General features: G+C 38.6%; 1 protein-coding gene and 1 long non-coding RNA gene across 3 annotated transcripts in view; one reads left to right on the top strand and one right to left on the bottom strand.

Annotated features, from left to right (window-relative positions):
* EFEMP1 (EGF containing fibulin extracellular matrix protein 1) overlaps positions 1-1,163 on the bottom strand; it is a 66,188-nt gene extending 65,025 nt beyond the window's left edge. The window contains exon 1 of one of the 2 annotated variants that reach the window (XM_059659777.1): positions 1,013-1,163. The gene's annotated coding sequence lies outside the window, so the exon portion shown is untranslated. Of the gene's footprint in view, positions 1-946 lie in introns of both variants that reach the window. The other variant, XM_059659776.1, reaches the window with a different exon arrangement.
* LOC132213349 (uncharacterized) overlaps positions 1-23,864 on the top strand; it is a 345,325-nt gene that overhangs the window by 221,827 nt on the left and 99,634 nt on the right. The gene's annotated exons all lie outside the window — the stretch shown is intronic.

Raw genomic sequence — 23,864 nt, 5'->3', positions numbered from 1 at the left:
ACTCCATCCGGCTGTGCTAAACATATACAAAGGACACACAGCGTACCTTTCATACTGCACCTACACAACAGGCTCCAGAATGAGGCAGAAGGAAAAGAATTGAGGTAATTAATTTCAGAAGAGGTGGTATTTATTTATTTAATTACTTATTAGCAAGAGTGAAGGTGGGACAGCAAATCTCCTATCCCCTTGAACGTTAAGGCTTTTCCCTATAAGTTCACCTCCAGCTAGTGAAGTTCTTTGCACAGCTAAGGAGAAATACCTGCGAACCAATATGAATTACCTTGGCCTCACACTTAAAACTAAACAAAACACCACAACAAAACCTGGCAATCTCTTCCCAGTTCCAGAATACCTGCCCCTCAAGAGCTCCTTCTCACGTCCCCCAGCACCAACTCTCAAAAGTGATATATATTTCCACGCCGTTCTCTGCGCGCGGCTTTGTTTAAAAGCGCCAGGTTGTGCGGAGGAGCGCCTGCTTCCCTTGTGCCTCGCTAGTTTCTCGGTCCCCGACACGCTACCTTCAGGACTGGGGCTGCCTAAGGCCTGAACCGGGGGACCACACCGAAGCCCGAGTTTCGGGGTGGTGGGCCTGGCGCCCCCAGTGAAGTGAGGTCCCTTTTCTCAACAGTAGGCTAACAGGCGGCAATCCCTGGAGCTGCTCAGCGCTCCAGTTTTTACCAGCGCCTGTGGAATCCAGGTGCGTCTTAAATCTCGCACATTAGCCCCTGAAAATCTCAAAATCTCGTTTAGGGGCAAAGCCCTGTCTGATGACTGTTGGCGCGCACACACATGCCCATGCAAACAGATGTCACCCTGCTACTGGCACATGCTGACAAATCGCATTCCCAGACCGCACACCTCCACCTCCCTTTCTGCCTGAGAGATCCTGCAAAGTCTGGGTCAGTTCTCGGGTACACTGCACCCCTCAGGTTACCCCACTTACTCGCCGGCGCGCAGCCCTGCGGGCTCTAGGCGCAATGGTGTGACCCCCGCGTCGGGGGGCTCCTACCTGCGCGGCAGCGCAGCGCTCCGGACCCGGGCAGCGAGGGGAGAGTGCAGGGGAGGGCAGCCCCGTGGGTCTGAACTGGCGAGTTCTGGCAGTGGCTGCAGCCGCAGGAGGAGGAGGAGGAGAAAGGGAGGGAAAGGGGGAGGGCGAAGGAGGGCGGAGGAGAGAGCTGAGGGAGGCGCTTGGGCTGAGCCTAGCACTGCAAGCCGAGCGGGAGAGCGCGCTGCGGGGCTGGATCCGCACCCCCTGGCCCAGGGCTCTCTCCAGCACCCCACCTATCCCTCCTCCCCAGCTCTCACGGGCCGCAACCCCAGGTCGAAGATGGCACTATTGGCATATGGGGTTTGCATCAGCCTTTGTGATGCTCCAGCCTCGGGGCAATTTCTGGTGCCTGTGGAGGGGGATACTCTCTGGAGGAGAGCTTCTGAGGGTCCCGGAAAATTGCTTAATTTCCCCCCTCCCCCAATTCCCCAGTGAATTCTAGGAGAGTAAATTAATCCCATTCATAGAACTGATTCTTTTGTCGTTTCTTTCAGATGCTTTTTTTGTTTGTTTGTTTTGGGGAGTGGGGGAGGGTCTGCTTTCTCAAACCTAGGAAAGAGTTAATTCATTCATTCAACAAATATTTGTGACCTGTTATGTTCCAGGTGTTGGGAATAGGCCAAGTAGAACTCACGCTAACAAAAATGTGAAGGTGGAGTTTGATTTTGTTTTCTCAAACCTTTTTTTTATGGGCCCCTTTTCTCACCTACTGCCTTTCTTCTCTCCACTGGTTCAGTTGTGGGAGAGTCCCCAGTCCTGGTCATTCCAAGTTGGGCATTGCACTCTCACCTTTCATTCTAATGTGGAATTTCAGGAATCTGGAGGGGAAACCATTTTTTTTTTCCTGGCTTCTTCAAATCATACCACACAGATTGCAGTTATCTCTGAAGCCTACACTCTAAAATCAGATTAATAGTTTGCTTCCAAGGCAGTCATGTCCTCTAAAAAGCAAACAGCCAAATACAATTTCATGAATGAGACAATGTATAAACTGGAGGTATTAAGAACTTTGACCCAGAGCTGGAGGCAGAGGGTGGGAGGGAGAGGAACAGCTCCTTTTCCTTCCCTGCCGTGGGAAAGATGGTAGACCCAGGCTATCAGGTGGAAGCCTCTCTCCTTATCTTTGGAGTATGCAGTGGGTTGCCCAGACATTGTCAATTTGGTTGCAATCCACATGATACGTGGCAAACTCAGAGGAGCTTCATGCCTGAACCTTATACTTGACTATATGCAATTTTGCTAATAGTACTGAAGATTTTTACTAACAAAATATGAATGTTTGTTTTCCTAGTCATTAATAATCTCCAAAATTTTTTAAAATTAGATATTTGATTTTGTACAGTAAAAAGATCTGTCAGATTTTCTTTTATTTCCTTTTCTAAAAATTGTTTAAAGTATTACATATGTCTCCCTTTTCCCTGATTGACCTCCCTCCCAGCCACTCCCACCCCCTAGGACAAGCCCCCACCTCCCCGGTGTGGTGTCTGTGTCCATTAGTTATGCTAATATCCATGCATACAAGTCCTTTGGTTGACCTCCAACCCCCTCCCCCCCACCTTCTCTCTGAGGTCAGACGGTCTGTCCAGTGTTACCTTGTCTCTGGATCTATTTTTGTTCATCAGTTTATGTTGTTCATTAGATCCCACTTATGAGTGAGATCATATGATATTTATCTTTCTTTGACTGGCTTATTCTGCTTAGCATAATGCTTTTCAGTTCCATCCATGCTGTTGCAAATGGTAAAAGTTCCTTCTTTTTTATAGCAGTGTAGTATTCCATTGTGTAGATGTACAACTGTTTTTGAATCCACTCATCTGTTGATGGGCACTTAGGATGTTTCCAAATCTTAGCTATTGTAAATTGTGCTGCTATGAACATAGGGGTGCATACATCCTTTCTGATTGGTGTTTCTGGTTTCTTGGGATATATTCTTAGAAGTGGGATTATTGGGCCAAATGGGAGTTCCATTTTTAACTCTTTGAGGAAACCCCATACTGTTTTCCACAGTGGCTGCACCAGTCTGCATTCCCACCAGCAATGCAAGAGGGTTCCTTTTTCTCCGCATCCTCTCTAGCACTTGTCATTTGTTGATGACAGCCATTCTGACAGGTGTGAGATGGTACCTCATTGTTATTTTGATTTGCATCTTTCAGATGATTAGTGACTTTGAGCATGTTTTCATATGTCTCTCGGCCTTCTGCATGTCCTCTTTCGAAAAGTGTTTATTTAGGTCCTTTGCCCATTTTGATTGGAGTATTTATCTTCCTTTTGTTAAGTTGTATGAGTTCCCTGTAAATTTTGGAGATTAAACCCTTATCTGAGATAGCATTGGCAAATATGTTCTCCCATGCAGTGGGCTTTCTTGTTTTGTTGATGGTTTCTTTTGCTGTGCAGAAGCTTTTTATTTTGATGTAATACCATTTGTTTATTTTCTCCTTAGTTTCCATTGCCCTAGGGCAGTGATGGCGAACCTATGACACGTGTGTTAGAGGTGACACGCGAACTCATTTTTTTTGGTTGATTTTTCTTTGTTAAATGGCATTTAAATATATAAAATAAATATCAAAAATATAAATCTTTGTTTTATTATGGTTGCAAATATCAAAAAATTTCTATACGTGACACGGCATCAGAGTTAGGTTAGGGTTTTTCAAAATGCTGACACGCCTAGCTCAAAAGGTTCACCATCACTGCCCAAGGGCCTAGGAGCTGTATCAGTAAAGATATTGCTATGACATATGTCTGATATTTTGCTGCCTATTAAGTCTTCTAAGATTTTTATGATTTTCCCGTCTTACATTTAAGTCCTTTAACAGTTTTGAGTTTATTTTTGTATATGGTGCAAGTTGGTGATCTAGTTTCATTTTTTCACATGTATCTGACCAATTTTCCCAGAACCATTTATTGAAGAGACTATCTTGACTCCATTGTATGCTCTTGCCTCCTTTGTCAAATATTAATTGAGCATAGTGGCTTGGGTCTATTTCTGGGTTCTCTGTTCTGTTCCACTGTTCTTATGCCAGTACCAGGCAGTTTTGAGAACAGTGGCTTTGTAATATAGCTTGATACCTGGTATTGTGATCCCTCCAACTTTGTACTTCTTTCTCAGGATTGCTGTGGTTATTCGTGGTCTTTTTTTATTCCAGATGAATTTTTGGAGAATTTGTTCTAGGTCTGCGAAATATGATGTTGGTATTTTAATGGGGATTGCATTGAATCTGTAAGTTGCTTTGGGCAGTATGGATATTTTAATGATGTTGATTCTACCAATCCATGAACATGGTATGTTCTTCCATTTGTTTATGTCTTCCTCTATCTCTTTTTTCAATGTCCTATAGTTTTCCAAGTATAAGTTTTTTACTTCCTTGGTTAAGTTTATTCCTAGGTATCTTAATTTTTTTGGTGCAATGGTAAATGGGATTTTTGTTTGTTTGTTTGTTTCTCTTTCTGTGAGTTCATTATTGGTGTATAAAAAAGCCATAGATTTCTGGGTTTTAATCTTGTATCCTGCTACATTGCCAAATTCATTTATTAAGTCTAGTAGTTTTTTGATGGAGTCTTTGGGGTTTTCTATGTACAATATCATGTCATCTGTGAATAACGACTTTTTTATTTCTTTTGAATTATTTCTACCTATCCTCAACCCTTTCTTCAGAAATAGTGGATTAAAACTCCCAAATTTCTATCTCTAGCCTGGAACTCTTCCTGTGTACCCAACCGCTGACTTGTTATCTTCATCTGTATACCTACTAGACATTTCAAATTGTACAGGTCTGCTGATTCTCACCCTCTCTCCCAGCTTACTCTTCCCAGCTGCTTCATCACCTCAATTAAAAGCAATTTCATCTTTCCATTTGCTCAGGTCCAATATCATGGAGTCATCCCTTGATTTCTTTTTATCACACACCCTGCATTCAATTCTTCAGAAAACTCCGTTGGTTTCATCTTCAAAATATATCCAGAATTGGACCTTTTCTTATCAATTCTTTTTTAAAAAAATATTTTTATTCGTTTCAGAGAGGAAAGGAGAGGAAGAGAGAGATAGAAACATCAATGATGAGAGAGAATCATTGATCAGCTGCCTCCTGCATGCCCCACACTGGGGATTGAGCGCACAACCCAGGCATATGCCCTAACCAGGATTCAAACCATGACCTCCTGGTTCATAGGTTGATGCTCAACTATCAGTTCTTTAGTGAGCACCATGGTTTAAGCCACCACCATCTTACACTTGGATTATTACAATGGCCTCCTAATAGGCCTCCTTGCTTGTTCCCTGCTCCTCTGCAATCTTTTCTCAGCGTAAGTTATTTAAATGGAATACTAGAGTGTCTACTCTTCTGTGTTGGCTTCCTTCACTTAGCATGTTTTGAAATGCATCCTTGCTGTTAGGTGATCAGAAGCTCATTTTTGTTCTTGTTGTTGCTGAGTAGTATTCCATTGTGTGGACATACCAGTACACTGATTTGTTTATCTGTTCACCAGTTGATGGATATTTGGATTGTGTGTAAATAAGGCTGTCATGGATATTCACATAGAAATCTTTGTGTGGACATGTTTTACAATTTTTTAGGTAAATACTTAGAAGTAGAACTGCTGGGTCATATGGTAGGGGTTATGTTTAACCTTATAAGGAAGTATCAAACTGTTTCTCAAAGAGATTACTATTTTATTTTCCTGTCAGCAATGTATGAGATTCCATTTGCTCCACTTTCTTGCCAACACCCAGTATTGTCAGTCATTTATAATGTTAGCTATTATTAGGGGTGTGTAAGTGGCATCTAATTGTGATTTTTTTTTATACTAGAGGCCTGGTGCAGCAATTCATGCACCAGTGGAATCCCTCAGCCTGGTCTGCACCCTCTCACAATCCAGGACCCCTTGGGGGATGTCGGACTGCTGGGGAGGAGCCCAAGCCCAGGCCGGGCACCGCTCTGGCTCATCCCAGCCCTGCTGCACCTGCCACTACTGCTGCTTGGTATTGCTGCTGTGGAGGCGTGAGAGGCTCACGCTGCTGCAGCTGCACTTGCCAGCCATGAGCCTGGAGTCTGGCCCCCCTCAGTTAGCTGAGCGATGCTCCCATTGTGGGAGCGCCCTGACCAATAGGGGGCAGCTCCTGCATTGAGCATCTGCCCCCTGGTGGTCAGTGAACATAGTGACTGGTCATTGCGTCGTTCAGTCGCTTAGGCTTTTATATATATAGACTAGAGGCCTGGTGCATGAAATTTGTGCAAGAGAGGGTGTCCCTCAGCCCTGCCTGCACCCTTGGGGGACATCCCTCTCACAATCCGGAACTGCTGGCTCCTGATTGCTTGCCTGCCTGCCTGCCTGATCACCCCCTAACCGATCCCCTACTGGCCTGATTGACTCCTAACTGCTCCCCTGCTGCCCCAATTGCCCCCAACTGCCCTCCCCTACCGACCTGATTGCCCCAACTCCCCTCCCCTGCTGGCCTGATTGCCCCCAACTGTCCTCACCTACAGGCCTGGTTGCCCCCAACTGCTCTCCCCTGCAGGCCTGGTCCCCCACAACTGCCCTCCCCTACCGACCTGATTGCCCCAACTCCCCTCCCCTGCTGGCCTGATTGCCCCCAACTGCCCTCACCTACAGGCCTGGTTGCCCCCAACTGCTCTCCCCTGCAGGCCTGGTCCCCCACAACTGCCCTCCCCTGCAGGCCTGGTTGCACCCAACTGCCCTCCACTGCAGGCCCGGTTGCCCCCAACTGCCCTCCCCTGCCAGCCATCTTGTGGCGGCCATCTTGTGACGACATCATGCGACGTCACCTAGGCTTTTATTATATAGGATTTCTCTCAGGGGTAGTGACGTTGAGCATTTTTAATATGCTTATTGACTATCAATATATCCTCTTTTGTGAAGAGCCCATTCAAATCTTTAAATCAATTCTTTATTTTTTGTCTTATTATTAGTTGTAATGGTTTTTTTAAAAATATAATCTTCCTGCAAGACCTTTGTCAGATATATATTTTGTGAATATTTTCTCTCAGGCTTTATCTTATCTTTTTCTTTTCTTAATGTCTTTTAGAGCAAGCATTTTTAATTTTATTAATTTTTTTTATGTTTTGTCCCTTTTATGTACCATTTTAAAAAAAAATCTTATCTTGGGCAAATCTTTTATTCTTCCTAAACTTCAGTTTCTGTTTCTGTAAATGGGGAGAATAACACTCTGTTTTTAAAAGTTGTGAGGACTGAGTGAGAAACTCATGGCAAATATCCAATACATGTGAATGATTATTCTTAGATATGCATGGTATGAGGGCCTATAGTAGACCATTCCTCCATCGTAACATAACCCAGTATTATTTAGGTATACTTCCTATTCCTAACAATAGGGTATCTCCTGATTAGTCTAAAGGTAATAAAATCAATAATGCATTTTCCAGCGATTGTTTTGGGATAAGCTATTGTCCCACTTCATACCGATCAGAACTGAGTGGGAGATTTATTTTCCATAGTTAGGGGAAAGGCTTTCTAAGCTCACTGTGGAGGGGGAACAATGGAGCCCTCTGCTTCAGTTGCTACTGGCAGTCATGTTAAAACCCAGAGGTAAGCCAACCTGAGCAGGAAAGGGATACCTGCTGTCCATGGCCAACACATGGAGAGAACGTGGATCCATGGTGGGTTGTTCCCAGGCCCAACTAACCTTGGACCCATGATACTTTTAGAATTTCTCCACAATGTTTCAATTTCTTTTAAAGTCAGAAGGAAAAAGTAGGTATCATTCGGCTTAAATTATATTTGTATTTATACTATTGTAGTTGGAAAATATATTTATTTATTTATTTATTTATTTATTTATTTATTTATTTATTTAATGGAGGAAGGGGACCACGAAGGCAAAAGTGACTAGGGACCGTGAATGTCATAATGTGGTCCTGATTTTTGAGGACGTTTCCAGTTTTTCAATGGAAGTTCTGTGTCCTGGGAAACCCTTCAGTCCTAGGCGAACTTAAAGGAAAGTAATTTAGAAAGAAAATAGGACAGGTAGCCAGGAGTTCTTACCTGGACTTTGCTGTGCTCTAGCTGGGTAACCACAGCAGTCACTAAACTTCTTTCAGTTCTTCAAAAATGTTGACTAGGATAACAACATTTAACTGTAGTTATTATATTGTACTTATCTGTTGTTATCACATTGTAACTTACCCTTAGCTTATCACATCATTTTTGCCTGTTTCTCATTTATTCTCTCTTCTACTAATAAGTATCCTGGTTTTCCTTTGGTAACCAACCCTTATAGTGGTAGGCCGTGGCCAGGTTTGCCTACAGAATGCCCCTAACTTTCCCAACTCCTAGGTCTTGGTCTTACAAATAAGGAAATTTGTAAAAATGACCCAGTGCCTATACAACTAAAATGTCAAGGCCCAGAAACTGGCAAATAGGGCTGGTGATGTGGCAGAATTATTGTCTTCTGTAGTGGTTTAAGTTGTTTCGGTGTGCTGATGAGACTGGGCATATAAAGAGTACTGGGTCCACAATTCCAGGCTCCTCTGGCTGGAAGACAGCCTATTCTATACATGCTGTCAAGTCTTCCAGGATTTAGGCCTGCCTCTGTGAGCTACAAGATAGGCCAAGAGCTGGGGCTTCCATCCCGAGCCCTTATTTCATGTATATCCTTTGCCCTGGTTCTTACTTTCCTTGAATTCAGACATTGCAGTTTGATTTAGAGCATATCAGTCCTTACGATTTGTATGGAGCTTCGTTTTCCTCTGACATTTTTTGGGTGAGTATGTGGCCCAGGCTCTGCCAATAATATCACATCTCCTATATCCACAGTGTTTAGTTCAGAAATGATAGCTACATCCTAAGATAACCCCCAGTGAGGGGGCAATATGGTATAGGGCCGGGATCCAGAGAGCCTAGGTTCAGGTCTTGACTGTGCCACTCACAGGCTGTGTGAACTTGGGACAGTTACTTAACCTCTTTGGGCCTCAGTTTCCTCATGCATAAAATTGGGATAATAATAATTCTTGTCTTGTAGAGGTTTTAAATAGGAGAATGCTCATAAAGCCCTTAGTACATTCCAGTTCCTTGCATGTAGCTATTGCCACTTGTTGATATTATCAATCACAGTGACCTATTACTCAGTTTATACTGTGAGCTTAGTAAATCAGATTCATTGTATGATAGAAAAGAAGAAGTTATTAAGGTTGAAAATTTTCTTCATATTTTGTTTGTAACTATCTCTAGTTTATGGGATATTTAGAAGAAGCAGAGTTTGGATATTCAATTCGCTGCAGTTTGATGACTTGGGTCATAGAAATGTGTCGCACCATACTGACCAACATCCCGAGATGATAGTATTTTTGGAATAAATGGCTCTGAGATACTAAGTTTTTGAATTTCAAGTGACTTATAAAAATTATACTTCCTTACTGATAATAAATAGTACTAACTAACACTTAGGTAGTGCTTACACCATTTCAGAAACTAAGTACTTCATATGGGACAACTCACCAGGACTACTGTTCATGCCTATTTTACTAAAAAGTAAATTGAGGCGCAGAGGAGTTTAGTAACTTGCCCTGGTCACACAGCTGGCGAGCAGCAAAGTGTGGTTCAATTGCAGGCTGCCTGATGCTCTAAATGTTACTCTCTCCCCACCACCAACCGAATTTGTGACTTCAGGGACAGAAAAGAGGCATGGATGATTTCTTCAGTGTACTACAACTCTAGAGATTCAAACTGGATGCATAGATTGAGCAAATTCCAGTTAAAGATTGTAATAAATTCATCTTGCTGAATAGCTGTAAGCTCAGGGAAACCTTAGATTGTAAAGATTTGAAGTTCTGTTTGGTGGTGGTGGTGGTGGTGGTGGGGGGAATCACAATTTCAGAAGAGATTCAGAGATGTTGATGACCAGAGTGGCTGATTCAGTTGTAAGCTAACTTAGCCCAGTGGGTATCCCTGGCATTCTAGAGACCAAGACAGATCTCAGAATTAGCCTACAGTTTCTGGCCATATAGCCAAACCAGGCAATATTTGGGTCTTTCTAAAAGTATATTCCCTTATGAAGCTGTTGGAGGAGAAGCTAGTGCTGGAGCCAGAATTGGCTGTGTAAGCCCTTGCCTTTCATAGAAAGAGTTCATTTGTTAAATAGTAGCATTCTTAGTAACATGATGAAAAATGACAACTGACTATTGTAGCTCTGTAACATACTCTTGTAACAATAATGTTGATTAAATTATTTTACTGGGCTGTTTTTCCTATTGATGCTTAAAAATGTAATACTTTTAAAAAGCTAAGTTTACCATTATTATCCATGAAAATACTCTTCTGGTGACTCGACATGGATTTCTGACTTACTTGCCATTATTGAAACAAGTCCTCGGAAGAAATAGCTTCTAATATTCTTTTTAGTGCTAAAATTTTGATTCTATCTTGTCTTTGTCACTGAATTGGAGTCAGCATATGGCTAAGAGATAAGATGCTTTTAAGTGGGTTTTCAGCAGATGCTAAGTCTTTTCTAATGCACATACATACACACACTTGCACACATACATCATTATAAACCTGTACACAAAAGATAATACATATTTTTAAAATTAATTTCTAAAATACCCCAAACATTAACCCATGTAACTGGTGGCCTATGCCTTACAAGCAGGCTCATTGAAGTACATGGAAATTGGATTGTAGTTCTGGCCTCAAAGAATATTGGCAAATTTGCTTTTATGTGACATTCATTTGCCTCAAGTATGTCATTGGTGAGTTCTTTGTTTTAGTGAGTGCCAGATGTATTCTTCTTCTGAATATATTTGGTGAAACTCTATTCCTGAATGCCAAATGGACATGAGAAAACTTTCAGTCATCTGGAGCTTGTAAATTGTTCTGAAATTTTTGGAATTTTATTGAAGGCTTGATTTCATCATAGAGCAGAGAATACCTTGGATGAATAAAAAGCAAATCAATCAAAAATGTTTGGAATCAGTAATTAGAATTTCCTTGGAGAGATAAAATGTATGATGTAAATCCACTTGCAAAAAAGATTGCTTTCTAATAAGCTATCAGATCTTACAGGGCAACTTCAGATGCAGACACAGATGTGAAGTTTTATTTTTGTTTTTGGTTACAAGTTGCTCCCTCTCTCCTTTCAAACTTAGCTTTTCTGGAAACTTTATTTGGCTAATCAAGACTGATGGGGTTTCAAGGTGATTGTTATATAAAGCATAAAATTAGAAATAATACCCTCTGAAAATTGTTAATTTTATTTTAATGTGTAATTTAAAGAAACGGATTATCACTCTCCTACTTTTGCCAGGTTGGAATCTTTCCATGTTTTGCTGACTTTTAGAATTTTTGATGTCCTACTCTCCAACTTTATTTTACCATAATTGAGTTATTTTTTCCTTCACTTTGTGGATTATTATTAGAATAGAAAGTTGTCCTCATCTGTCTTTTTGTGAATACTTAATCTTGCACCTTGAAACTGATTACAGATACTCCAATTGGTTTTTAAATGTCTTAAAAAATTAATTTTGTAAGGAATAGGGATTCAAACAAAATCAAAGACATTGTGTATATTGAAATTTAGAATTTTAAAAAGTGTGTAATAGCATCAGGAATACCGATTTATAATTTTTTTTCTTAGTATGTTATATCCTATAGCAATGGAACTGCTTAGACGAAAGCCTAAAATGGAATGAAAGCTATTTTCTCTCTGCTCTTAGAGGAATTTTAAGGCATAAATTATTTTGATAAACTAGCATTAACTTCTTTCTCACTGTAGAATGTAAAAAGGCAAAAAAAGAAAAAACCCACACCTCAAACCTTTTCTACTTGGAATTATAGCATGCTGCTAACAGAAAAATATAAGAGATGACATATCTGACTTTTATTGTTGATTGAATAGGGCAAATGTGGAAACTCTATTCAAGGTAAGAGGTTAAAAGTTTACATGTCCACAAGGGAGATATTGCAAGGATATTGCTTAGATTTAAGTGTTTTGTTTTTTTTTTTAAATAACTCTGTTCAAGCAGATGCTTCAATTGTAATTAATGTTTTAAAGGGCCAAGAGTTATAAAACACTTGCTTTTGTTCAATTTAGTTGGAAGGATGGCAGGATCAGAAAGGATTTTCCAATCTGATTTAATATAAATGAATTCATTTTATGGTGAAAAGGAAAAATAAGATAAAGGGAATATTAGCAACCATCTACTCCAACTCCATCACAGAGCTTGGAGGTCAGACGACTTGTCCAAGTTAACTCCAGTTAATGGCAGAGCCAAAGACTAGAGCCATGTGTCTGACTTCTCATCTTTAGGGCATTCCACTTCCCTGCCCTATCTCTTTATCTACAACCTCCTTTGTGTATTTGACATCATTTTCATTATCTTTATCCATCCATATAACATGAATTTGGCTGAGGCATTTTTCCAGGCTTAGGGAGCTTTGGGGTGGAGCTGACATGTACTTGTGCAGAATTAAATGGGTGTTACCTGGTATCTTTCTTCTGCTAAGCTGTGATCTTCTTGAAGGCAGGGACTGTGTTTGTCCACCTCCCTTCCAGCCCACATTGCAGAACATGCTCTATGAAGCTTTATGCAGAATCCAATCTGCCTCAGGAATTCCACCTGCCCTTTTTTTTTTTTTTAACTTCTATCCCATTGCCTCCTCCTAGGAGTCCTCCTCTGAGCCTATACCTCCTTTGGACTGACAATTCACCTGGTCAGCCTGATTTTATTTTTGTATCTTTCCTAGAAATTATCTTTTATATTATTTCTGCTCGGCACTATTCTCTGCAGACCTTGGGCAAGTGACCCCCATATCTGCCTATGTTTTAAGCTTACAGATCACTGCCCAGACTATACTAATGCCCAAGTCCCACCTGTCTGGGAGCTGTAATTGATAGTTTTATATGTGTATTCCTGAAGAAATGAGGATAACCTGGCACTTGTTAGATATTCAACATATGTTTGTGGAATGAACATCAAAAACACTTCATAGTGTCTTCTTTGTCCTTATCCTTTTCATCTTTTCATTGACTAATTAGCTTGGAGAGACAATGTTAAGCACCATGTGTGATGTAAAATGACTCATGATTCAATTGATCACACTTAGATACATAAATAAAACTTACTCATCACATAGCTGCTTTAAATACCTGGAAAATTCTATGAATAACATGATTTTTATCCTTCTTTGTATATTGTGAAGACTTAATTTGGATATGATTTTGCACTATTAATGGGTAATTTTAACTATCTAGTCAGTGAAGTAAACAGAGTTGTACTATATACACATGCTGAATTTCTATCACGTAGTCTTCTTTCAAACATTCAGAAATTTGGGGCCGAAGCTAACTAATAAATAGCAATTAAAAAATAATGTGTGAGTCAGCTATATTTTAGACAAACTGGTACTTATTTTTCTTCTGCAGAAGTATATAAAAGAAGTATAATAATAGGTTTAAAAGTAATTGTCTTGATTAGCAGCTTTTTTCCCCCTAGTGATTTACTAACATTTACAAATGAATTTACTATTTTTCTAAACATTCTGTAGTTTCCTTCTTCCTAATGACTCTTTTACACAATAGTATTTGTTTTATTCAGATTAAAAATAATATATGCTCAATGTAGACATTTAATAAAATATAGGGAAAATAAAGATGTAAATTAAAATAATCCATAATGAAAATGACTTCAATATTATCACCCTAAGAGACAACCACTATTAACATTTGGTTGTATTTCTTTCTATATTTGTCTATATGTTCATTCACTCTCTCTCCCCATACTTATTCTCAGTGTACATGCAAATATCAACAATGTTATTTTGAAGTATATATATTATATATACATACAAGATTTTATATATTTTTTGTTTCTCAACATTGTATTTTAAACATTTCCTCATATCATGTAGTGTTTTGTAAAACTTATCTTTGGTTTTCTTTACTCATAATCTTTAGTCCTAGGTTCTGGTCATTACTGAATTGGATGGACAACCATTATTTCCTGGATAATAATCATGCTCCACTTTAGTTGGTTGAAAATCCAGCTTTAAGAGGAAAATTATTGCTTCCATTTTATGATACTTACAGATTGGGTTAAGTACTTGTCTACACTATAACAGCACCACATGTATTTCTGTTTTCATGACACTGACCTACTGTCTATGATTCTCATGTGTATGGGTATCTGTATGTCTGTCTCCCCTGTAGGACCAAAAGCTCCGTGAGGGGCCAGGTCATATTAATCTTGATATGCTCATCTCTCAGCTGAGTGGCTCTAGTTTGTGCTTCATATGTGTTTATTAAAGAAAAATGGAGAAAATGCAGCCCCAGGGACATTAAGTTGTCCCAAAGTGTAGGATTTGTCTATACTTTTTTGCTGGAGGGCAGGGCTGGTCTGTTGCTTTGTTACTGAAGTTACTCCAGGCCACAGCATGCCTACATTGATAATAATAATCTGTTTTCTGGTCTTTGTGTCTGTTTTTTACTGAAGGACCTCAATCCCAAATTTTCTCCTTGTGGGCAGGACAGCCTGGGGTAAGGTGTTGGGGTGTTACATGGGTTTATGAATGCATTCTTCTCACTTCTGACAACTGAGAGCTACTGGACCTGCAAAATGGCATAATTCTCTTGAGGATGAAGTCTGAGGTATTCCATTGGGCACTGCAGCTCCCACAGTTGGGCTAGAGCCCTCGAGGTTCCAAAATGAGCTGTTTTCTGGAGCCTCTAATGCTCTGAAACTTCCCTGGACCCATGCAAAAGTGAGGGAAATGTCTCTTGCTCCCTCTTGAACTACATTTTGCCACATGGGCACCAAAGTGGCATTGCATTGAACATCAATACTCACACATTCAATAGCAGAAATAGTTTCTCTCATCAGTGCCTTTCCATAGGAATCAATGTCCGAGGCTTTAGCAAAGGGGACAAATCTGAGTCATCATGATACCTTAGGACATACTACTACCCTCCTTTCTTCCTCTCCAACTACTGTGTCTTTGTTACTGAATCAAGCCTCGATTCTCCCTAGGAGGCTTCTCAGTTTCCCAATGCAAATCACCTTCCACCAGGTCCACCCTCCCTGTTCACCAAACTCAATGTCTGAATTTCAATGGAAAACATGACATATGTATCTCTATGTCAAACTGTACATTAGTTGCCTAGCTGGTGTGGCTCAGTGGTTGAGCATTGACCTATGAACCAGGAGGTCACAGTTTAATTCCCGGTCAGGGCACATGCCCAGGTTGCAGGCTGGATCTCCAGTGTGGGCGTGCAGGAGATAGCTAATTAATGATTCTCTCTCATATTAATGTTTCTATCTCTCTCTCCCTCTCCCTTCCTCTCTGAAATCAATAAAAATATATTTTAAAAATTTTACATTAGTCTGCAAGGATGATCTGCTGGTTGGACATGAAGCTAGAAAAGATTTTGAACTTCCACCACAGAGTCAAGAATCTTTGAAAAATTGCTATTCTTGCTACATGCTGGCTCTTATTGGTATGTCTAATCACTATCACTTTTCTTCTCTTCTGCATAAGTATCTACTGTTTGTCTTTTCTCTCTACCATCTTTTAGCTCCTCATTTATTTTTCTTCTAGCTTCTGAGGAAAGCCAGACATCTTAAACCAACATCACTGCATTTACATGGGATAGGTTAAAAACAGGGTAAAAAAAATAAGGGTATTCTTGTCCCTTTCAGTCTTACTCACTTTTCTATAAGATCCTTAAACTGAGGTTGAACAAGTTAAGAATTAGTTTAAATGGAATACATTATTTAGGAGTCACATAAAAGGAACTGGATTCCTGTCTTCTATATTTCAGCCTGATGATCATTTTTCAGACCCATCTTATTTCTAGAGACCCAGTGCATGAATTCACGCACAGGTGGGGTCCTTCGGCCTGGCTGGTGATCAGGGCAGTCTCACACAGTCCCGATTGGGGGGTGGGGGGTGTGCGCAGCTAGAGGGAGGGACCATGAGAGGTTGGCTGGCCACAAGAGGTTGGCTGTGGTAGCACACTGATCACCAGGGGGAAGCTCCTGCATTGAGCATCTGCCCCCTGGTGGTCAGTGTGTGTCATAGTGACCAGTCGTTCGGTCATTTGGCCAACTGGTCATAAAGGTCACTTAGGCTTTTATATATATAGACTAGAGGCCTGGTGCACAAAAATTTGTGCACTGGTGTGTGTGGGGGGTTGTGTCCCTCAGCCTGACCTGTGCCCTCTCACAGTCTGGGACTCCTCGGGAGATAACCACTTGCTGGCTTAGGCCCGCTCCCCGGGTGGCAGATGGCAGGCCCGATCCCGCGGTGCCTGCCCCGCCTCCCTGGGTTGCAGATGGTAGTCCCGGATCCTGCGCTGGGTCACAGATGGCAGGCCCGGATGGTGGTGGGGCGGGCAGCCGATCATGCTTCACCGCCACGCCGCCCCGGGTCGCACACAGCAGGCCCGATGGCGGTGGGTGGGTGACAGATTGCGCTGCCTGCCCCGCCTGCAGTATGCAAATTTAATGGCTATCTTTGTTGGGTTAATTTGCATACTCTTCTGATTGGCTGATGGGCGTAGCAAAGGTATGCTCAGTTAGCATCTTTGTCTTTTATTAGTGTAGATTCTCATATTTATCAAAGGTCCTGCACATTAAACAGGCCCTAAATCTTTAATTCTTTGACTTTCTCTGCCATTCATGTTTTTCTTATGATTACACTTCAGAGCTAGAGGTTTGACCCATTCCTTTATTATATAGATGAAGAAATTTACTTGAAAACAGACACATACACACACATACACTTAATAACAGAGCTCAGTCTGGAATCCTGTTTTCTTGATAATATACTAGCTCCCAATAAGTGGAAATAACATTTATATGAGGAATCTCTTAGTCATGTATCTGAAACTGATTGATAGAGGTTTCCTAAATTATAAAGTCACTATAAAGCCAGTGACTGTATGCTTTTCAAGTAGCCTGCTAAGTTAGTAAATTCTATAGAAAGTAAACTTAATAGCCAAATCATTTATGGACAGTAATGTAGACTAAATTATTGGTTTTATTTCCATACAGAGATACAAGTGTTGATTAGTTTTAATCAGGTGATTATGTGCTGATTACCTGGTAATGAATTTTATTTGAAATGATTAAATGCATTTTGTTGCTGTAATTGAACTTTATGAATAGGAAGTAAAACTTATCCAAATGTCTATGTAAAATCATCTGGTTGGTTTGTGTATATTGATGTGTGTTATTTATTTATCTTTTAAAATAGTTTGTTTTTAAAATTTTTATTGGTCTCTCAGCCTTTCTACAAATATTTGTAGAACACATGCTATGTATTAAGCATTGAGTTTACCACCATTGTTCTGAAGGATATTATAGTCCAGAGGGTTGTCAAACACGTAAGCAGGAAATTATAATGTCATGGGATGGAGCAGCACAGAAAGTGTAAGGAAGAGGCAATTAACCCCACCTTGAGAAGTCAAGGAAGGCTTGCTTCCTGGAAGGAATGACATCTAAGATAAATTCTTAGAGTCAAGCTAGCCAGAGAAAGGGAGGAATTGGCCTTTCATAAAAGGCTCAGGGAGCTTCCAGTGGAACTGTAAGCAGTTCAGTATGAATGGAGTAGAGAGAGCAAGGATGGTGGAAAAAAGAGTTGAGGCTGGAGAAATAAGCTGGGGTTGGGTCATGAGGCTATTGTTTGCCATAGTAGGCAATCTGGGCTGCATGGTGCTATATAAGTGAGTTTCAAGTATATGTGTTTCAAATTGAAATGTGTTGACTGAATTAAGAAACAGAAGTCCTATTTGATCTTGAAGAGAGCAGTTTAATGGGAGGAGTGGGAGTGTCTAACAGACCACAGCAGGTTGAAGAGTGAATGAAAAATGACTGAGTAGAGACAGTGGTTGTTGTCAAGTCAAGAAGTTGAGTCAATTTATGAAACATTTAAAGTTTGTATGTCATTAAATATATAGGATTAGTTTAGAATTTTAGGTTGGCTACAATAACAGGTGATAGGTTTGCCATCATATACCTCTCTTGATGTAGGCTAATTTTATTTTCCAAGAGTACTGTGAAGAAAATAATGTTAGGTGATAAAAATGTTTCCTCCAAACAAGTGTCTTTTTATGATCAAGGCTAACTTACGAATTATGGTGTATCTGAGTTAGATCTGATAAGCTCCTACAAAGTTCTATCTCATAGTTAGTAATTGAGAGAAGTTAAAAGTAGTTACAGTTACTGCAATAAAGAAAGCAGGTTGCAAGAATCTAACTTTTGAAAATAGCTTATTCATTTTTACACAAGAATTCATGACATTATAAAAGACATTGGCTGCAGGAGTTCTTTCACTCTTTTATACATGTGAAATTATTTGATTAACAAAAATTTTGCTTTCATAATATCATGCAAACAGCCCACCTGTACTGTAAGTACATGCTGCCTACCTTTCAGCACAAATTAGTTTTTTTTTCTGTCTATAAGCATTAAAAATGAAAATAATACATGATGCTTCTGATGCTAAAACTGCTATCAGGGGTGGATTTACTGTGCATTTAATGAAACCTCAGAGACCCCTCACTTGCACAACATTCTACCTATTTTGTATTCATAGTTTCATATTCTTTTTCTTAAAGAAAGCCTCCAAATTGTATAAGTTTCAAATCAACAAAAATCTGGGTCTGCACTGATTTCTCTGTAATAGATAATCCCTGGATAAAGAATTTCATGGCAAGGATTTGAAGCTTCAACCTGGAACTTTATCAAGAAAATTGGAGAACTGAACTACTGGAGGGAGAAGCACATACACCTAATTTGTAAACAGGCGATAATTAGTAGAGAATATTCTTGAAAACCAACCAAGCAAAAAATTCTTCCATGTAAATAATTTTATTTTTTCTGTGTGTGGCTTTTTTGATCTAGTAAAAGGCCACAGTTTTTGAGGCTTACTGTGAACTAACTTAAATTAATCTCCACAACAATGCTATGAGGTATTACTGTCTGTTTTGTACAGATGAGGAAGCTGAGGTCTTGAATGCTGAGTCTGATCTGGGGCTGCCTGTTAAGGATGCATTGAACTTTGTCCTGTATTGCTCCAATAGTCACTACACACTGTTCATTTGGTCAGGTTTGATACCTGAACAAAATGGACTTTTCATAGAGAAATATATCTAAAGGCAAATGCCCTTGGTCATTAGGGACCAGCGCACATCTAGGACCACACAAGAAAAGGGACCCCAAGACCCAAGGATAAGTCTGTCTGTGGCATCATTAGCATATATATGAATGATAGCTTATTATTTTGGCATATTTTAAAAAGCTATCTAGCTGAAGTATTTTATTGATTTTCTACCTTAGGAGAGCATTAAATCACTAAAAATCCACTCGTTGTCTAACATTTAAAGAGCTATCAGGAAATTGACTTGTTAAGAAAAGAGGGATAAAGCTATATATAGTCATCTGACAAAATAAAATGAAAGGTATGGAATTAAATTAACTATGGCCATGGGGGGGAAAAACATTCAATAAAAACTCTCCTTGAATAGTTTCTTATAGGACCGAGATACCTGTTGTTATACAAACAGGCTATGATTTATTTTGTCACTAAAATATTGAGTGTGTGTGTGGCTTGTGGTAAATATAACCAGAGTGTGGAATTACATCTATTCTAAAGCCATCCATGAGTAGCTAAAGATCAGAGCATCCCATTTTTTCATCCAGTTGTCAAAGCATTTATGTCACCCAAATGGTGTCATGTTATTCCATAGAAACAGAGTATGTTTAATTGAATCCTCCTGTGGTAAATGGTCTCTTATCTTATCTTAAGAATTCTTTCTAGAAGGCTGAAAAGGGTTTAGTTGTTTATTTCAGGCTTTCCCCAGACCATTAAGGCCTCCCCTACTTTACCCCCACTCCAACTACATATATTTAAATATATTTTAATTGATTTCAGAGAGGAAGGGAGGAGAGAGAGAGAAACATCAATGATGAGAGAGAATCATTGATTGGCTGCCTCCTGCACTCCCCACATTGGGGATCAAGCCCACAACCTGGTCATGTGCCCTGACTGGGACTCAAACCATGACCTCCTGGTTCATAGGTCGATGCTCAACCACTGACCCACACTGGCTGGGCATAATATATATATTTTAAAGAGCACCTGGTATGCAAACTATAGTTTATTTTCATGTTTTAAATCTGAAATCCGATCTTTTAAAAAACATTAAAAAATCAACATATTGGATCAGGCAGAATCTGCTTAGTTTAGTAAATTTTTCTTTCAAGTGGCTTTAGCTGATTTTGTCTTTTTTATTCTTATTCTTTTCTGATGATAAACTTTTCTTCAGAAGTTTGATAGGAAAGGGCATTGAAACAAGTGAATTTTTGAAGGCTCTTATCACTTTATAATGTCACTGTATAAGACTATAAGGTCTCCGCATTTGGTAAATTTCAAAAATAAATCTGCTGTTAGAAATATACCAAATCATTTTATAGCTGAATAAGTTGCTTCTGAATGTTATGTTTAACTTAAATAGCTGACAGATTTATTTTTCCAATAACCTCCCACCCCTGCCCCTTCAACCCCCTACCTACTAATTTTGTCTTAGTTAGTCATGAATAAATAACATTTATGATTACAGTTTGTGATGGCCCTTGGGAACTGTGAGATGCTCTCAACTGGAATTTAAATTTCTACAAGCAGTAATACAATTTGTCAGATTTTGGGATCTTAGCCATGTATACTTAGCATTATTCAATCACCGGAGTCATATCTCTAGGAAAGAACAGGTCTCGCCACATAAATTCAGTCTCTGAATGAAAGCCAGAATGAGTCAAACAGACATAACTAATTGGGTCTTCACAGTCAAGAATATTTGTTAGCAAGTTGTGGCATAATTGTTCATTCTCTGATAGAAAATTCTTAACTCTATTAGGAAAATGTTCTATTAGAAAATATATGAACTAGGGTTATTTATTGGGAGGTGTAAACCATGCTTTAAATCTAACAGAAACCTTGGACATTTTTGATAGTAGGGACATCAAATTTGAAATGAAATTTAAAATATTTAGGACTGATCAAGTTTGTCTTCTAATTACAGCATGGTTTAGTGTGTTTAAGGGAAATGTACAAGCACTTGTGTGAAAGTCAGAGCTAAATGTTTTTATGTGAATTTAAGCCACCTATATACTTGAATTTTTTACTTTCTCATTTCCTCTTTTTATACATGCATAGTTATTTAGAGAAAAGGTAAAAATCAGGGTTGATCTTTAATTTCAACAGCATTTACAGGGTCCTAGTATAAATGCTACCTTAGTAGGTTGCTCTTTGGGTTGAATACTTTTTCTCCAGGCAAGGGGTGGGGGCATGTAACCACTGGGAATTAAGTGAGGCTATAATTCTTAGTCATTTGTTGATGTAGGCTAAGTTCCAAACACTGAACTAGAGGTGAAAGTCCCTACGTCCTATTACTAATCCCCATGGTCTCTTAGGTTCCTTTTGTTTTTCTTCTCATTACATTATTAACTGTATAATGTCAGGGGATATATCAAACTCCCATAATGGAAGTACAATGTATAAACAATTTATAACTTAAAAATTCCTTCTCCTATATGTAGGGTTCTCATATTTAACATATACTATCATTGAACTCCAGATAACTTTTAAAAAAATATGTTAGATTTCTGCAGATTGTCTAATTTGTTCCCTGATATTGGATTTTAATTTTTATGACTTCCTTACTCTGTTGTATTAAATTGTGGCCACAATAGGGCATTTAAAAGCCATTTCACTAGTGACTTTAATCATGTTCTGTCATTAGATAGTCTTGTGTTAGATTCCACATTCCTACTTTTTGAACTTCAGCACCTTCCCTTTGAAAAGTGCCAGATTCACCATAAAGAGAAATGTGAAGTTTAAAAAACTTGCAATGGTATTATCTCTGGTGCTGTTTATACACAATATTATTTTTCTAAGTACTACATTTAAAATGTGTTTCTTTTAAAATTATTCATTATATATAATTATTGTAGAAAATAATGACAAGCAAAGTGACAAATTTAAATAACTCAAATCCTACCATTCAGAGGTAACAAGTGTTAACATTTTCATTTTGATGTCTATCACTTAATATCTCTGTTTATACACAAACATATTAGTATATATAATGAATATATAGGATGTCCCCCCAAATGTACATACACTTTAACAGCTGATAGCTCACTTAATTTTGAAAATGAACTGTATATTAATAAAAACTGACTTTATAATAAAGTGTGTATACATTTTTTGGGGACACTGTGTTATATTATGTCCACTTATATTGCAATTATCTTTTCCCATTTAATATTATTATCAACACATTTTTCTTCTCACAATAAGGTATCTATGCTATGACCTAATTGTTACTAATGTGATGTTCTATAGATTGCTATAATTTATTTACTCAACCCTTAATTATTGGATATTCAAATTGTTTTCAAGTTTACATTGTTATAAAAAGTTTTCCATACATAAAGACACTTTATTTTTTTAGGATGAATTTCTAGAAGCATAATTCCTAAGTGAAATAGTAAGCACACATTAAGGCTTGTGTATCTGTTGCCAAATTGTTCCCTAGAAATAAACCTATCAATGAATAGTCCCTTCTATGGAATGAGTGATTTTTTTAATCCTATACTACCCTTTTATTTTTATCTTTGACATTCCACAGTTGAATGTCATCACATGTTTCCTTTAATTTCTATTTCATTAATCAGTAGTAATGTTTAATATTTTTTTATGTCTTTACTTGCACATCTATAATTTTTAAAATGGATTGTCTGTTTTAGTGTTTAGCCTATCTTTGATTAAATATGTTTATAGGATTAAGCAAATAATCCTATAAACACATCCCAGTTGAAGAATAGTACATTTCCCAAACTTTTGAAGCTTGTATGAGCTCCTATCATATCACATTTTCTCTTTTCTCCAGAGGTAACCAATTACATTCATTTTGTTCTTATTGTCTTTATAGTTTTACCATATATAGGCAATTTTTAAACAGTATTATTTAATTTTTCATATTTTTGGACTATAGATAACTAGAATTATACTTTATATATTTTTGTGACTTTTTATTTTTTAAAACTAAACATTATCCATTGAGAACATCCTTTTTAATGCATATATGGTATTCTACTCTATGGCCATATCATAATTTATTTATTCATTCTTCTGTTGTTTCCAGTTTAAGGTAGCATTTTACACACAAAAATGCTACCTTAAATCTTCTTATACATATCTCCTTGTGCATATGTGTAAAAAGTGTATTCTTACTATTGGAATTTTGGGTCATAGGGTAGGCATGTTTTCTGTTAAAAAAAAAAGTCAAATTGTTATTTATTTATTTATTTTTATAATGAATTCTTTTTTAAAATTTATACTTATTGTTAAAAGTATTGCAGATGTTCCCTTTGGTTTTCTGTTTTTTGTTTTTTCATTGACCCCCCTCCACCCTGCACCTGCCCCTCCCAGGCCTTCACCACACTATTGTCTGTGTCCATGGAGAATACATATATTTCCCCAGTTTATCAAACCACCTCCCCCTGTCCCCCCACCGCCTTCCCTCTGAAATTCGTCAGTCTGTTCCATGCTTCTATTTTACTCATCAGTTTATTTTGTTCATTAGATTCCACATATGAGTGAGATGATGTGATACTTATCTTTCTCTTACTGGCTTATTTCACTTAGCATAATACTCTCCAGGTACATCCATGCTGTTGCAAATGGTAAGAGTTCCTTCTTTTTTACAGCAGCATAGTATTACATTGTGTAAATGTTCCACAGCTTTTTTTAAATTAAATCTTCACTGTTCAGATTATTACAG

This window comes from Myotis daubentonii, chromosome 12 (genome assembly GCF_963259705.1).
Source record: "Myotis daubentonii chromosome 12, mMyoDau2.1, whole genome shotgun sequence".
Classification (NCBI taxonomy): Eukaryota; Metazoa; Chordata; class Mammalia; order Chiroptera; family Vespertilionidae; genus Myotis; species Myotis daubentonii.
The sequence above is the reverse complement of the archived record's forward strand: the minus strand, read 5'-3'. Positions and strand labels throughout refer to the sequence as shown.